Here is a 16,793-nt window from a genome sequence, read left to right as displayed (position 1 = left end):
GTTCATAATAAATTTAGTAATTCACATCATTATTAGGGTTATCGTGAGTTTATCCCAGTTTAATTTTTTTTATTATCTATATAAATTTTTTATTTAACCCACTGAAATTTATATCTTTCTTCCTAAGTAGGGTTGTAAACAAGCCGAGCCGAGCCGAAGTTTAGGGTCTTCAAATTTGTTTGATAAGGTAACCAAGCCGAACTTAAAATGAACAAAGATTTTGAAATGAGTGCTCAAGCTTGGCTTAATTTATTTTTTATGGGCTTGAGCTTGGTTCGTTTAGATGTTATCAAGCTCTCAATTCAAGCTTGACTTGAGTTTAGTTCGAGCTTGGTTTGTTTAGATGTTATCAAGCTCTTAATTCAAGCTTGTTTGATTATTTGAAACTTTTAGTTATTTGATTGATTATTGAGCTTGATAATTTAAATTTATTTATTTATTTTATTGTTTATTTAACATATTGAAAAGAGTTTTATTAATAATATAGTTTGTGAACATTGTTCATGAACGTTATTCACGAAAATTGTTCATGAACGTTGTTCACGAACGTTATTCACGAACGTTAACGAACTGAACACATATGTGTTCAAGTTTGTTTATTTAGCTTAACGAACTGTTCAAGCTTGTTTGTTTAATTAATCTTATGTATATTGAACGAACATAAATAAACTCTTACTAAGCCGAACATCAAATTTATTCACGAACACTTAGTTCATTTACAGTCCTATTCCTAAGTTCAATTCAAACTAATCTCAATTTTAATAACCGGATCCATTCCTTTTGGGATATAAGATTTTAATGGTAATATGTTATTTTTTTATTATTTTTTAAATCTATAAATATTAATATATTTAAAGAATTGAACACGTTAATACTATAAAATTATAAAAAGCATCCATATTAATATTAATATTTCAAGCATTAAGACCATCGTGATATAACTCTTCTCTCAACCTCTTTAAAAATTATCCCAAATATATTGAAAATGTGTAAATTATCGCATTCACCCAATTGAGTGGCTTCTTAGGTTAGAAAGCCCGACACGAGATAAATCCCACGATTCGAATTCGAGATCGGCAATCCTTACCAAATCATTATAATAACGTATAAATTATACACGTTTACTCATATGGCAGAGATCACAGTGGTGAATAATTAATTATATGCTATTTTCTATTATTTTAAAAAAAAATCCAACAACTTCCTGCGGACGTTGACTATGTTACAAAGATGCTACTGTCATGTTAATTAAATAATTTTTTTTTTAAATCGACACCAATATTTAAATTAATTTTTGAATGACATCTACTATTAAGGATAAATTAAAAATCTCCTAATAAATGACTCATCAGTATATTATTCTTAAATCAATTATCTATTAAAAAATTTATTTATTAATTCATTAAAATTAATATTATATTACTACATGATTATCCAGAGTTAATTAAATAATTTTTATTGTACTCTTTATGTATATTTAATTATCCCTAGGGTCTAGCACATAATGGACATATGATAATATGTCTGAATTAATAGGGATTGATTCTTAAAGTATTATTATCTATGGTAATCTCCGTTATACGTCTTTTATTTATATATCTGGATTTCTCTTTTTCTATAATCTATAAGACTGACTCTATTACTGCCGACGTAACATTTTCACATTTATATGTATTTAATGGTGGAATTTTAATAAATTATTTAAGGTAAAAATAAAAAAGGATTATTTTTTTTTCAAATCATCAATGGATATCTTACTTTAATGTTTTTATTAAAAAGGTATTACATCCCACCCACTCACGTGGTAAAACATCACAATTATCCTCCACTTTTCTGTTACTATCTTTCATATAAACTTTAAGAATGTATTGGAGCAATTAAGTAACTGTGGCTACTATAATATTATAATATGAATAGTTGTAAGCAAAGTAAAATTTCAAAAATATAAAGATGAAAATATTATAATGAATGTGTAGTGATAAAAAAAAAATTAGAAAGTCAGCGAATTCATCATTGGTATTATAATAATTATAAATTATAAATTATAAATTCATAGCTACTTTTTATTTATATATATATATATATATATATATATATATATATATATATATATATATATATATATATATTAGCTATAAAATTATTATTGCTATAACACATTCAACCGATTTAGATATGAAAAATTCAGATAAAAAAATGATGAATCATGTAACATCGAATCTGGGTGACCTACTCGATATCACAGAGGTTTTCAATCGACCGTTAAAGGTAAATCAAGAAGCACACACAACAAATGACCCCAAAGTCTAGTATTCTATGGTTGTAACATATGAAGGAAAAAATCTATATAAATATGTCATACTTAGAGGTTAAATTATGAATATTTGAGTAATAATTTGATGCTCTTTCGTACTTTTGAGGTGAAAAATTTAGGTGAAAAAAATGATTAATCAAGTTGGGTAACGTTAAGTCTGAGATGATCGATCTGATCCCATGAAAATTTTCCACCGGCTACCAAGATAAATCGGGAAGTACTCACGGTTAATTCATCATAGTTAGAGCTTGAACTATGAGTACTTGGATGATAACCTGAATATTCTACCGTTGCATCATAATTTCGAGGACAAAAAATTTAGGTGAAAGATCATATTATGGACGGTTAATTGAGTAATTATATATAAAGAGGTGAGGCGTGCTTTTATAAAAAAACAATAAAATGAGAGGCGCTTTTATCAAATATCTAGGATTATTTTCATTAATAATGTGGATTAGCTTTGGGTCCAACACCCTAGTAAACGAGCCAACGTGGCTGCCTCGTGAAAGAATTGATAGAAAAAGCTACGTACGCCCGCTTTCTGAAACCCCACCGCATCTCCCCTCTGATACACTTGTGGGCCAGCTTCACTTTTCCCTTGAGCCGAGCCGAGCCGAGCCGAGCCGGGCTGCGAATGGAGTCGGCGTGGGATCGCGACTCGGGAAGTTAATAAGGGTGCAGAGAAAATGACTGGAAACTGGACTCTGCAGTTGTTGTCTTGCTGATAGACGTGCCAGTTGTACCGACGAGGTTAAATGACTATTTAGCCCCAGCGCTTTGTGGTGATGTTTGTAGGGTGTTAATTGGGCAGAATCGTAACTTGATCATTCTGAAATTTCGATAAATTAATAGATAATGTTTTTAAATAAATTATTGATCTAAGAATATTGACCTAATACGAGTACTTCCAAATTAGGTCTGATCATCGATAAAAAAAACCGAATTAGTCATTACAGAGATTAATGAGTATAACTTAGATATATAATACCAATAATAAAAAGTAAAGACCGATCTGGTGTTTTAATTAAATGGAGTGAAGGTGTTTTAATTTGATTTTTAATTGATATAAACATTATAAATTAAATAAACCCCCCCCCCCCAAGAAATAAAAAAAAACATTGATTGAATTAAATGGATACTAATATTTAAAATAAATAAAGTGTAAAAAATAAATCAAAGAGTATTTTTTTGTTTAAGAATCATTTGAGCAGATGCCTCTCATTTTTATTTCTATTAGGAGTTGATATGGATTATACCAAGTGGGTTCAGGAGATAATATAAATGTTAAAGTCAGGATAAGGTGGTGATCAAGATTAAGATAAGGTGATGTTCATTATATGATTTTATTGATCGTCCCACATCAAAATCCTAAAAGTGTGCTCGAATGTTTCCTCAGCAAGATGCTCGGATGGGACCGACTAAGTATAAAGCCGAGCGAACATAAGACTACCTGTGAGCTCGATTGCGCAAAACCCGGGTGAATTTTAAAGATATTCAACCTTATAAAATTCTCAGCATACGATCAGCTGGGTGAAGGCCGAGCAAACATAAGGCTACCCGTGCGCGCTCGATCCCCGAGCGAGTTTTATGGTAGTCAACTTTATAAAACTCTAAGTGTACAATCGGTCGGGTGAACATAACGCTGCTTGTGTGTTCGACCGAGCAAAGCCCAGGCGAGTTTTAGGATATCCAACCTTATAAAACTCTCAGCATACGATCGGTTGGGTGAAGGCTGAGCGAACATAAAGCTTCCTATGTGTGCTTGACCGGGCAAAGCCTGGGTGAGTTTAAGGATATTCAACGTTATACAACTCTCAACATATGATTGGACGAGCGAGTGAAGGCCGAGTGAACATAAAGCTTCTTGCGTATGTTCGATCGGGCAAAGCCCGGGCGAGTTTAATGATATTCAGTCTTATAAAACTCTCAGCATACGATCAGTCGAGTGAAGGCCGACCAATATAAAGCTTCTTGTGTGTGTTTGACAGGGAAAAGCCTAGGCGAGTTTAATGGTACTCAGCTTCATAAAACTCTCAGTAATACGACCGACTTAATGACCGACCAAGATATATTCAATAGAAGGTATTCTAAAATACGACCGGCTTAATAAACGACCGAGATATATTTAACAGACGATATTCTCAACATACGACCGACTTAATGAATGGCCAGGATATATTCAACAGATGGGATTCTCAACATACGGTTGGCTTAATGACCAATCGGGATATATTCAACAGATAATCGATTGACAACATTAAGACAACCTGGCAAACTTGTCGGAGAATATTTCCTTGAAACTGCTTCATTAAACTAATCAGTTACAAAGATATACTCTTTCAGTTATTTCATCAAGGGCTCAAGTCATAAACGACAAAGAATGTACATCTGGGGTGGAAAAAATATTGCTTGGAGTATTATCACATGACATCTAGGTTATACTTCTTGCATCTTTGTTACGCACCGCAAGTGTCCGGTTACATCGTCAGTAATAAAAAGATATTGAATCTATAGGGACTGGTTATAACCACTAAAGATATCTCAAAGCGAATTAGCTAACCAATTAAACAAAAGATTATATGATCTAAGAAACAACTAAAGAATAGAAGTAAAAGGGTTAAATGCAGGAACTTAGTTTTGTGAAGGTTCTAGGAGTTTTGGTTTCTTTATGATATTCATCAATGTAATACAATCTACCAATCCTTATCCTCAATTGTAATGTATTTGTAAGAAGTCACCGATTAATTCTTATAGAGAAACACCAGTTAAGGACTCTCATCTAAACCATAAGCAATCAAATAGTTATGATCCGTATGAAGTCCGTTAGCAGGGCAACCCTGTCACGACACCCCTCGGGTATACAACATAGAAACGGTTCACTAATCAACTCACATTAAGATATAGAATCCAACACATCAATCCATCCTACTTCTTTGTAGGTTCTTGCTTCACCCCTCAAGGTGATCCCCTAAATGTCCGTTAGCAGGGCAGCCCTGTCATGACGCCCCTCGGGTATACAATTTAGAGAATTTCTCTACAAGATTTCATAAGAAATACAAACAACCAATCCAGAATGGTAATTAGGTACAAAACACAACAATCCATACAAGATTGAATTGATACAAAACATAACAACATCATTGAATCAAGAAGATGACAAATCCTTGAATCTTACATCAATTTACATCACAAATACTCCCTCCATCCTAGAACAATAAGATCTACTCCATAGAACACAAGAAAAGAACCGAAGACAAGAAGATCGTAAATATTTCGATCTCAATCAAGAAGATATAATGGAAATGCTTATCTAAAGACGATGAGCGATCTTCAGAGCCAATCCATGCTATCGGAGTCGAATCTTGGACGGAAACGCCTCTTGATCGTTGGAAACCATGCCCAAGATGTGGAAGGAAGCCTCAAGAATCGCTCTCCCCCAAAGGGAGAACCTCCTTTTTTCAAAGAGGAAGAAGACTTTTATATAAAAGAGGGTATTTGGGTGCCACATGGCCTGTGGCATGGTCGTGTGAATCCACATAGCCTTGCCAATTTCCTTCTCGGCCAAGGTCACACAGCCGTGTGACTCTCACACGACCGTGCCAAGCTTTGTCCTGGTCGGCTTACACGACCATGTAGATTCACACGGCCTAGCCAGTCTTCGTCTCTAGAAATGTCACACGGCCGTGTGGCACACACGACCATGCCATTCTTTGGCTTTGGAAAGGCTGCATGACCGTGTAACCCTACACGCTCGTATACTGGTTGTCTCAAAAGGTGGCACAGCTGTGTGTCTCTCACATGGCCATGTCATTCTCCTTTGCTACTGATGCTACACGGCCCTGTCGTCCCCACACGACCAAGGCCATTTTCCTTTGGCATGGTCGTATGGCAGTCACAGCAAGTGTCGTTTCCCTTCGTTTGATTATAGAATTGGCTACAAGCATCAATTCTTCTCCAAATTCGACTCCTGAAAGCAGAAAATGCACAAGAGCAGGTCTCCGAATAAAGAAAAGTAATTATGCTAAAAGTAAAGCAAGGAGCATGAAAGTGCATAGATAAAATATGTATAAAATATAAGATTGTGTGTCAAAATATGCTAAACAAGTGTATAGAGTCTACGCACATCACACCCCCAAACTTAAACTTTTGCTTGTCCTCAAGCAAAATGCCGCAATCTAAATTCATGTATTCAATAATGCATCATAATCCTTAATGCACTTTCCTAACTCTATCTAAAAGTTTCATTAATAAGCATGATCATAGAAATACCCCGAGTATGGCTCAAGCTTAAGTCTCTTGTGCATAGTGCAAGTAAATGACCCAAACCCTTCAAGTTTCAATCTTCGTCTTAGTCAAGTCGTCATCCAATTGAATTCCTAATGTTTCCGGTGATAGGCACTTACCTGTCACATACTTGGTTCATATTCCTCAATCAACCCAAGGTCTCAAAGGCGTGCTCGAAATCAAGAGAACTATAGCAGTCATTTCCCTAGTAACCTAACTCGGTCTCAAAGGGGTGACTTGCTAATTTCCACTCACAACAACTATTTTTTATATCCCTTTTTCAACACTTTTTTTTCTTCATTCCACTTTTTTTTTCTCATTCACTATTTTTCACACATTAAGTGATTGCATTAACACATAAGTTCATAAGCACAAAAGTTGAGATATTTTGATTTTTCCAAATGAGCTTACAAGATTTGAGCCTCATCCAATAACCAAAATGAAGTTTGAGAAATCACTATGGAAATCAAGTAACTAAACAAATAGGATGAATCATGACTATTTCAATGATATCAACTATTCAAGCTCAAGTTAAGTGAAATGAAGGTAAGATCCTTAAGGTTAAGCCAAAACTTAAACTTATTTCCATATGATACTTAGCTCACATCATGCTACTCAAGATAGAGAAAAGAGATACACTAAACATACTAGCATCATTTACAACATAATGAATCAAGATAAAAATGTGCTAACAATTTTACTTTTGGACAAGTAAACATAAAAGTGAGGATTGATGTTTTCAATAGGAATGCCACATAACACTTCAAAAGACAGTCAAATGACCGTCAAAAATGAAATTTAAAAATCCAAGATAAAAACAAACAAAAATGTAGAAAAAAAATGCAAAAATTTTCAGGTTGCAAACCACCCCCCAGACTTAAACCTTTCATCGTCTCAATGAAATCAATATGATGGTGGAGGTGGTAGTTCAGGAAACTCAGGAAGGGGAAACGAAAAAGCACTAATAAACCATTTTACTTCATCTCTAAAAAATTTATGATACTCAAAGAATTTATCTAAATCATCTTATAAAAATCTCATAAAACTTCAAAAATCTTCATTAAATTCCATTCGAGCTCTATAAGAATTCATAATTCTAGAAATCTTGTCACACAATTCTCTCTCATTTTTGAAACACTCTTGCAATTTCCTAAATTGTTCCTCTTCCATGTACTTTTTAATTGTAAGGAATTTATTAGTCGAATCTAAATCACTATGAATATTGTCCAAAACATAAAGAAGTTCTTGAAAATTGAAGTTATGCACATCACAACTAACCGAAGGAACATTTCTTGAAACTTTAGTTGACAATAGTTTAGATTGTTGACTTGCTAATATTAAACTCCAATTATCTTTAACACGAACAGTAGTGAGATCATGATTGGGCAATCTTTAAGGGAAATTATTTTTAATAAGACGACTATATCCATGTTCTTCACGCCTTATCATTTTCATTGCTAAACATGAATTCAAGTCCAATCTACGAGATTCATCAATCACCTCTAATTCATTCAAATCGCACCCTAACACTAAAGCTATTTGAGTTAACATCCCTCCTAAAATAATAGGTGTGGTAGAATCTGATTTCCCTAATTTTACTAAATACTTAAGAAAAAAATAACCAGAATTAATTGTAACATTTTCAACCATTGCCCATAAACAATACAAATCTACAAGTCTGACTAACCCTTCTTTATCCTCTCGTCCAAATATAGTAATTTTTATGACTAAATGAATATATCTAAAAATGAGATTAATAATATAAGGAGCTCTAGAATTGTGAGGGATAAAATGTGATTGTTCAGAGATTTGTTGCCAAAAGTGTGAATTTTCAAAATTAGGTAAAATTGTGCATACATCATTTTTAGGTAAATCATAACAAATATTAAAATCACTCAATGCCCATTCATAATCTTCATTTAATAGATGAAATTTTAACTTTCCCCCACCTTGTACATTGTTAACCGTTATAGAACTTAAAATTTCAAAAACAATTCTAGGATAAGTTTGGTATTTCATATTCATTAATCCACTCCAACCTATTCTTCCAAATAACCAATTTATATCATCCTTAAACCCTAATGTATTTAAAGTTGCTGTAAGACCGTTGGATTCGATAGAGGGGGGGGTGAATATCGATTCGAAAATATCGAGTATAAGCGCAGCGGAAAAGTAAAGTAGACACAGTTGTTTTTTACTTCGTTCGGAGCCTGTGACGACTCCTACTCGAAGGCCCGTGGTCCTTGACCACTTTCGTTGGGCAATCACTAGCAATTCGAATATAATTACAGAATGAATACAGGAAATGCTTAATGAAACAAAGTAATACCGACAAGAAAATTAACCAAAAACGAAGAAGCACTTTGTCGGAGCTTTGTTAGCGTCGCAGGAACGTAGAGCAGTGGGACCAGCAGTCGAAAGTTCTCAGTTGATGATTGATTCTGAAGCTCCTGCCTGGGGCTTCTTTTATATGCTGTCCCGGGCGCCTGAATCCCTTCCGGGCGCCTGGAATGTGACGTAGCTGCACAAACCATGATGCTCCACGTGGCGACGACTCGGCTGGATGAAATTTGCCTTCCGGGCGCCCGGACCCCTCTTCTCCAGAAAGTCCTTCTCCTGCAAGAAAAGGTTAGTCCGAGGCAAATGTACCCTGCAGCAAAAGAATGTTAGCACAGTTTTATAGATGAGCAAAGTATGACTTAGATTCCGTCTTTCCGAGACCGGAATCTAGTCACGATCTCGACTTAGATATCCGAAATGGATCTAAGTCGGATCGACGCCTAATGTTCCCTACCCGGGAACGCGTCCTCGCAGTCACTCCCCTCCAGTGACTTACCTGCCAGACGTTCGGTCAGCCCGTCGACCCGTCTGGACTTCTCGCCAAGCGTCCGGTCAGCCCGTCGACCCGCTTGGACTTCTCGCCAGCTATCCGGTCAGCCCGTCGACCTAGCTGGACTTCTCGCCAAGCGTCCGGTCAGCCCGTCGACCCGCTTGGACTTCTCGCCAGCTATCCGGTCAGCCCGTCGACCTAGCTGGACTTTTCCTGCACACTTGATAAAAGTGTCAGACAACAACAAACCTAACTTAACCTGATTTGTCATTCATCAAAACCTGAGTTAGACCGTTAGTGCTAACCGCACCAACAATCTCCCCCTTTTTGATGGAATGACAACCTGGTTAAGTTAGTGATAAAAAGTATGCAAAAAATCAAGCATGATTTTTGAGGTTTTTAAGGTTTAAGTTAGTTTTTTTTAAGTTTGCATTTAGTTGCCCTAACTTAACCAACCTAACTCTCCCCCTTTGGCATTCATCAAACAACAAGGGTAAACAATCATAGCGAGAAATACTGAAAACAATAATACCTTGAACAATAACTGAGTTTTTAAATCCAAGAGAAGATCAAATTGACTTGGGGGGGTATAAAGTTTTGAAAATTTGTTGAAAGCATTAGCTTTTAGCTTTTAGAAAAAAATGCTAAGTTTAGATAGGTTAATTTTCAAACATAAGTGTATAAGGTCTAAAAAAAATTTTTCAAAACAAGTTTCAACTTTGAAATGCTACTTAAATATAAGTTTTCAAAACCAAAGTCCCAAAGCTAAGTTTGAAAAGTCTATTTTTCAAAACTAATTGAAATTTATTTTTCAACACTAAGTGTACAAGATTCAATTTTCAAAACAAGGAAAATAACTTTAAGAAGCTTTAGTTTGTAAACTAAATTTTGTAAAATTTATCCTTCAAATTAAATTGTCAAAATTAAGTAAAGTCAAATCTTTAAGAAGTAGACTCAGGACAATTTTCAAAGTAAAATTAAGTTTAAATCTTTACTTTTAGTTTTCAAAGGAGTTTGATAAACGTAAGAAAAAAATTTTTGGAATGTTTTTGTAAAGTTTGCTTTTCAAAATCAAATTTTTCAAAGTTTAAAAGTATTAGATTCAAAACTATGGTTTAAAATACTTGAAAAGTTCAGTTTTCAAAGAATAGGTAAAAAGGATAAAAAGTTTGTGAGTTTAAAATTTTCACAATTTTAAACAAATTATTTTTAAACTTTGAATTTCAAAATTAAGTTTAAAATTCAATTTGGAAAACTAAAGTAGTTTTATTTCTCCCCCTGAATTTGATACCTATCTTCAACCAGCTGTCTAACCAATTAGGTACTAACTAACTATCAGAAGACAGTAGCTTTCACTAGGTTAGTCAGATTAAGTTAATTGTAATCAGTCAGTGTTTGACTTTACTGATGAACTTTAATCTGATTAATATTTGATTTGTATTTAACGTCCAGACTTATACTGATGCACTGAAATAAGCATCTTACGTCCAGACAGATGGCCTATGCATCTCACCCCTTTCTATGTTTGTCAAACACAAGCAAGGTAAACCTAAGGTGTTGGTGAGATGCTCAAGAACTAAACCTATGGGTACATGCTTTCTAAGGATGTAAGACTAGTCTAAGGACAAAACTGTTTTTGAAAGTCTAAAAATGGAAATTTTGAAAACAAACAAGTTTAGCCTATAAGTTGATAAAATCAGTTTTGAAAATATTTTTGAAGGATCCTAGTCTATTGAGCAAGAACATATTCAATGTAAATTTGAAATGTCACTAGATAAATCCAAAATATTTTACAAATAGTGTAGCTATAGAAGTAGGTCATCACTAAAGCTACTGAGATGATGAAGGGGGTGGTCCAGATCCCAAGGATCGAAGAAGTGTCATTAGCTCAGTGTGGCGGGTGTTCCCGGCAGCTCGTAACTCGGCAACCTCTCGCCGTATGTCCCGATGAAAATCTGAGTTCTCCTGCTGGAGACTCGCCATGGCTCTCTCTAGTCCGGTCATACGGTCGGCTAGAGTGCGGGAAGCGTGTCGTGGTGCTCGAGCTGGGGGTGGTGGTGGAGCCGGTTCGGCTTCCTCCGGAAATAGTGCGAGCATGAACTCGTCCATCTGTGCGTCTGGATCGGGCTGGTGCTGTGCCCCCCTCCGCCAAGTCATAGTCCCGTCATCTCTATCTACCTGGATGCCGGCTAGGGAAAAGTTCCGAGAGGATATAACATCGAACTCGGTCATATGGGCCACGTCTCCTCTAGTGACATCAATGTGCAGTGAGGACATATAGGCTGTCAGAATGTGACCAAATGGCATATGGACACGACTGTCAGTCACGTATCCGGCTGCGTAAATGATGGTGGAGAAGATATGTAGGCTAATGTCAATCTCCAACCTATGAATCAGGGCATAAAGTAGGAATGAATGGAATGGGCGCATCACAGCGATGTCCCGAGTGGTCAGTGGTAAAATGCAAAGAACTACAACCCTATAAAGGGCGTAGTCCTGGACTCTAAGTTCTACTGACCTAAACTGTGTCACAGTGGGATCTCTCTCTCCCCCAAAAAAATACGAATACATCGTATCGAGAGTAATATGTGAGTAGGGATCGTCGAACGGTAGATCCCTCGGAGGATAGCACAAAAAGGGGCAAGTAGAAGGACGCAACTCTAAAAACTCTCGGATAGTCGTAGGGGTAAATATGATGTCAGTGCCTGCTGCCCTAGTGGTATAGGTGAAGTCATCTATTTTTACTAAGTTATTGCAAAATTCGGCACATAGACTTATGTTTATTGGACTGGTACATTCTACAAGGTTGCTTAAATTGTAGTGGCCTATAACCTCTAAGGCAGGAGGACATGACCTTAAGAAGAATGCTCTATCTATGCAGGTAGTCCTAATGACCTTATAGATGGTGGACTCAAATTTAATCCTAAGTTCGTCTGTGGGAAACCTAGGGTCTGCACTAGCATTGGAGGGTCCAGCACCAGTATTTGTTCGTTTCTTACTGTATATAAATAATATATAAAAAATTTAGAAGACAACAACAAAAAATATTTTAGAGAGGGGAAGAATATTTTACCGATGAGCCATCGAAAAAATATAGATTTGACGACCTCAGTTGAATCGCAACAGCGTCTTTACCGCACGAAAATTTTAATTTAGAGTACTTTCGCACTGAGGTTCAAAGTGAACCTTGGCAAAAGTGAGAATGAGTGGGGCAGAGGTTGGGGGCGCCTGCTGCCCCTTATTTATAGGGCACTCCGGGCGCCCGGACTCTTTCCGGGCGCCCGGGGTTGCTGGGGCGGGGCGCCCGGGACCCCTTCCGGGCGCCCCCGACGAGAATACCAGGGGCGCCCGCCCCTGGTTTTTGACCCTTTTTTTTTTTTTTTTTTTTTTTTTTTTAAGTTAAAATTTGAAAATAATTTTTAAGTTTTAAAATTAAAATTTTTGAAAATAATTTTTAAGTTTAAAATTAAAATTTTTGAAAATAATTTTTAAGTTTAAAATTTTGAAAATAATTTTTAAGTTTAAAATTAAAATTTTTGAAAATAATTTTTAAGTTTAAAATTTTGAAAATAATTTTTAAGTTTAAAATTAAAATTTTTGAAAATAATTTTTAAGTTTAAAATTAAAATTTTGAAAATAATTTTTAAGTTTAAAATTAAAATTTTTGAAAATAATTTTTAAGTTTAAAGTTAAAATTTTGAAAATAATTTTTAAGTTTAAAGTTAAAATTTTGAAAATAATTTGAAAATAATTTTAAGTTTAAAATTAAAATTTTGAAAATAATTTTAAGTTTAAAATTAAAATTTTGAAAATAATTTTAAGTTTAAAGTTAAAATTTTGAAAATAATTTTAAGTTTAAAATTTAAAATTTTTGAAAATAATTTTAAGTTTAAAATTTTGAAAATAATTTTAAGTTTAAAATTAAAATTTTGAAAATAATTTTTAAGTTTAAAATTAAAATTTTGAAAATAATTTTTAAGTTTAAAATTAAAATTTTGAAAATAATTTTTAAGTTTAAAGTTAAAATTTTGAAAATAATTTTTAAGTTTAAAATTTAAAATTTTTGAAAATAATTTTTAAGTTTAAAATTTTGAAAATAATTTTTAAGTTTAAAATTAAAATTTTTGAAAATAATTTTTAAGTTTAAAATTAAAATTTTGCAAATAATTTTTAAGTTTAAAATTAAAATTTTTGAAAATAATTTTTAAGTTTAAAATTTTGAAAATAATTTTTAAGTTTAAAATTAAAATTTTTGAAAATAATTTTTAAGTTTAAAATTTTGAAAATAATTTTTAAGTTTAAAATTAAAATTTTTGAAAATAATTTTTAAGTTTAAAATAAAAATTTTTGAAAATAATTTTTAAGTTTAAAATTAAAATTTTTGAAAATTTAGAATTAAGTTAAGCCTTATTCATCTCACCCGATCTATATTATCAATCAGGGAATCCTATGATTTTGTGAGATGAAATTGGTTTGATTACAGACTTTTGGTTTAACTTGTGTTAGATTCAGATTTAGTTTTGGTTTCCACAAATAGGCATTCTTCGGATAAACTTCTAAGCTTGGTGAGTCACAGGGACATCATTAGAAGTAACCAACCTTTCGAAGTTTTCCGAATAGTCCTATCCACGGAACTTAGTACTAAATCTTGGTCTAACTGGTTAGGATTCGTTTAAGGGTAGCTTCGGTCAGTTCCACTTGGCCAAATGCACCAGATCGAAGCCATATCTTTCTAGACATGTGATGCCCAAGCTTCCCTAACGTACTATCATCCAAAAACTTCACCAGTACCATGAGTCAAGTTAACTTCGGTCTCTTTTTAACCAATCTTGATTACCCTGTCGGGTTATGTTAGTTTTGGAGGTGCCAGCTATTCTGGAGCCTCTTCCTGAATTATTGGCCATTAATTTAGATTTTTGGGTTTGTGTCGATTCTTTTTATAGTTATAGTCAACTTGGTGATAGTCTAAATTTTGAGTTTTGAATTTTGATTTTAAGTTAAATTTATTTTTTAGGTTTTGATCTAATTTATTCAAGTTTATATAATGTATTTTATCTTTAGGTATATAGAATTGATTAAGTCCTACTTGCGTGGTTAAGCACGCTTTCGGGACCCAAGCTTGTTTAGTTGCTTTGTGTTGGGTTAATAATGATTTAAAGGTTTTGTTTGATTTTGACTTATATCCAAGTCCGGTTTTATTATAGCATGCCTTTTGGTTATTTAGAATTAAATCAAAATTTTTAGATCTTGTTGTGAATTTTTCCAACAATTCTTTTAACTTATTAATTTCACTTTTTAATGATAAATTCTCCTCCTCAAGTGTTCGGTCTTGAGTTGAATTCGAATTTTTTAATTGTTCCTCGAGGTTTTGATTTTCCTCAAGAAGCGATTTATTTTCATTTTCCAATTTAACTAATTTTTTATTTAAACACGAGATAATTCTAAAGAATTTATGATTTAAGTTTCGGTATACCTCTTCGGAACCTTCGGAAACGAGTGCGGACTCGTGGCTCGATTCGGGTTCGGACCCGCCTTCCGATTCCTCTGATTCCGCTTTGCGAGCCATCAGCGCGAGGTGACTTTGGTGTTTTTGCCTTTCTCCCTCCGATTCGTCTGAGGAGGAATCGTCCCATGTTGCTTTGAGGGCTTTCTTCTTTGTTGACTTTGGTTTGTCAAGTTTCAATCTTGGGCATTCGTTCTTGTAGTGCCCCTTTTTGTTACACCCGAAACATGTGACATTTCTTGAGTCGGCTGGCGAACTGATCTTCTGAAGATCCTGTTTGTTGAAGCTTCTCTTTTTCCTGGTGAACATCTTCCTTACCAGGTTCACCAGGTGTTCTTCGTCCTCAGAGTCTTGATCGGAATCTTCTTCAGATTCGTTCTTTTCTTTAGAAGAACCTGCAATTAAAGCTACACCTTTCTCGACCCCGGCGTTAGTTTGCTCATGAAGTTCTAATTCACAAAAGAGTTCATCCAATTTTAATTTAGATAGATTTTTTGAAATTTTGTAAGCATCTACAATTGATGCCCACAAATTATTTCGTGGAAAAGCATTTAACGCGTACCTTATTAAGTCTCGGTTCTCCATTTGGTGTCCTATCGCGTGGAGACCGTTGAGGATATCTTTGATCCTCGCGTGGAGCTGACTTGCCGTTTCTCCTTCCTGCATTTTTATATTAAAAATTTTATTTAACAGCAAATCTCTTTTTGTTACCTTCGCGTCGCTTGTTCCTTCGTGCAGCTCGATCAGTTTATCCCAGAGCTCCTTAGCGTTTTCATGCGGTCCGACCCGGTTCAGTTCTTCTCGTGTTAGTCCGCAGTGTAGAGTGTTGATGGCTTTGTTCTCCATTGATGCCTTTTTCTTTAAATCATTTGTCCATTCTTCAGGGTCTATTATTTTCCCGGAGTTGTCTACTGGAATTTTATAGGCCTTTGTGACGCTCATCCATTGGTCGTAGTCTGTCTTCATGTAGACCTCCATTCTTCTCTTCCAGTACGAAAAATCATCCCCGTTGAATAGGGGAGGACGAACTGTGCTGAAGCCTTCTTGTTGAGACATCTTATCCTGCACACACTAAATTAACTAGAAAAAATTCCAAGACTTCGTCTTGGATTAGCAGTGCGGGAAAAAATAGAAACTCTAAGTGTAACGAAAAAAAAATCTTCCAAAAAGATAATAATATCAGTTTGGAATTAAAAAATATTTCACCCCCTGTCTGATTGGTGGTTGCACCAAATCAGAGCGGTACCTGCTCTGATACCACTTGTAAGACCGTTGGATTCGATAGAGGGGGGGTGAATATCGATTCGAAAATATCGAGTATAAGCGCAGCGGAAAAGTAAAGTAGACACAGTTGTTTTTACTTCGTTCGGAGCCTGTGACGACTCCTACTCGAAGGCCCGTGGTCCTTGACCACTTTCGTTGGGCAATCACTAGCAATTCGAATATAATTACAAAATGAATACAGGAAATGCTTAATGAAACAAAGTAATACCGACAAGAAAATTAACCAAAAACGAAGAAGCACTTTGTCGGAGCTTTGTTAGCGTCGCAGGAACGTAGAGCAGCGGGACCAGCAGTCGAAAGTTCTCAGTTGATGATTGATTCTGAAGCTCCTGCCTGGGGCTTCTTTTATATGCTGTCCCGGGCGCCTGAATCCCTTCCGGGCGCCTGGAATGTGACGTAGCTGCACAAACCATGATGCTCCACGTGGCGACGACTCGGCTGGATGAAATTTGCCTTCCGGGCGCCCGGATCCCCTCCGGGCGCCCGGACCCCTCTTCTCCAGAAAGTCCTTCTCCTGCAAGAAAAGGTTAGTCCGAGGCAAATGTACCCTGCAGCAAAAGAATGTTAGCACAGTTTTA

The sequence above is a fragment of the Zingiber officinale genome, chromosome 11B (genome assembly GCF_018446385.1).
Source record: "Zingiber officinale cultivar Zhangliang chromosome 11B, Zo_v1.1, whole genome shotgun sequence".
Taxonomy (NCBI): domain Eukaryota; kingdom Viridiplantae; phylum Streptophyta; class Magnoliopsida; order Zingiberales; family Zingiberaceae; genus Zingiber; species Zingiber officinale.
This window is presented reverse-complemented; position numbering follows the sequence as displayed.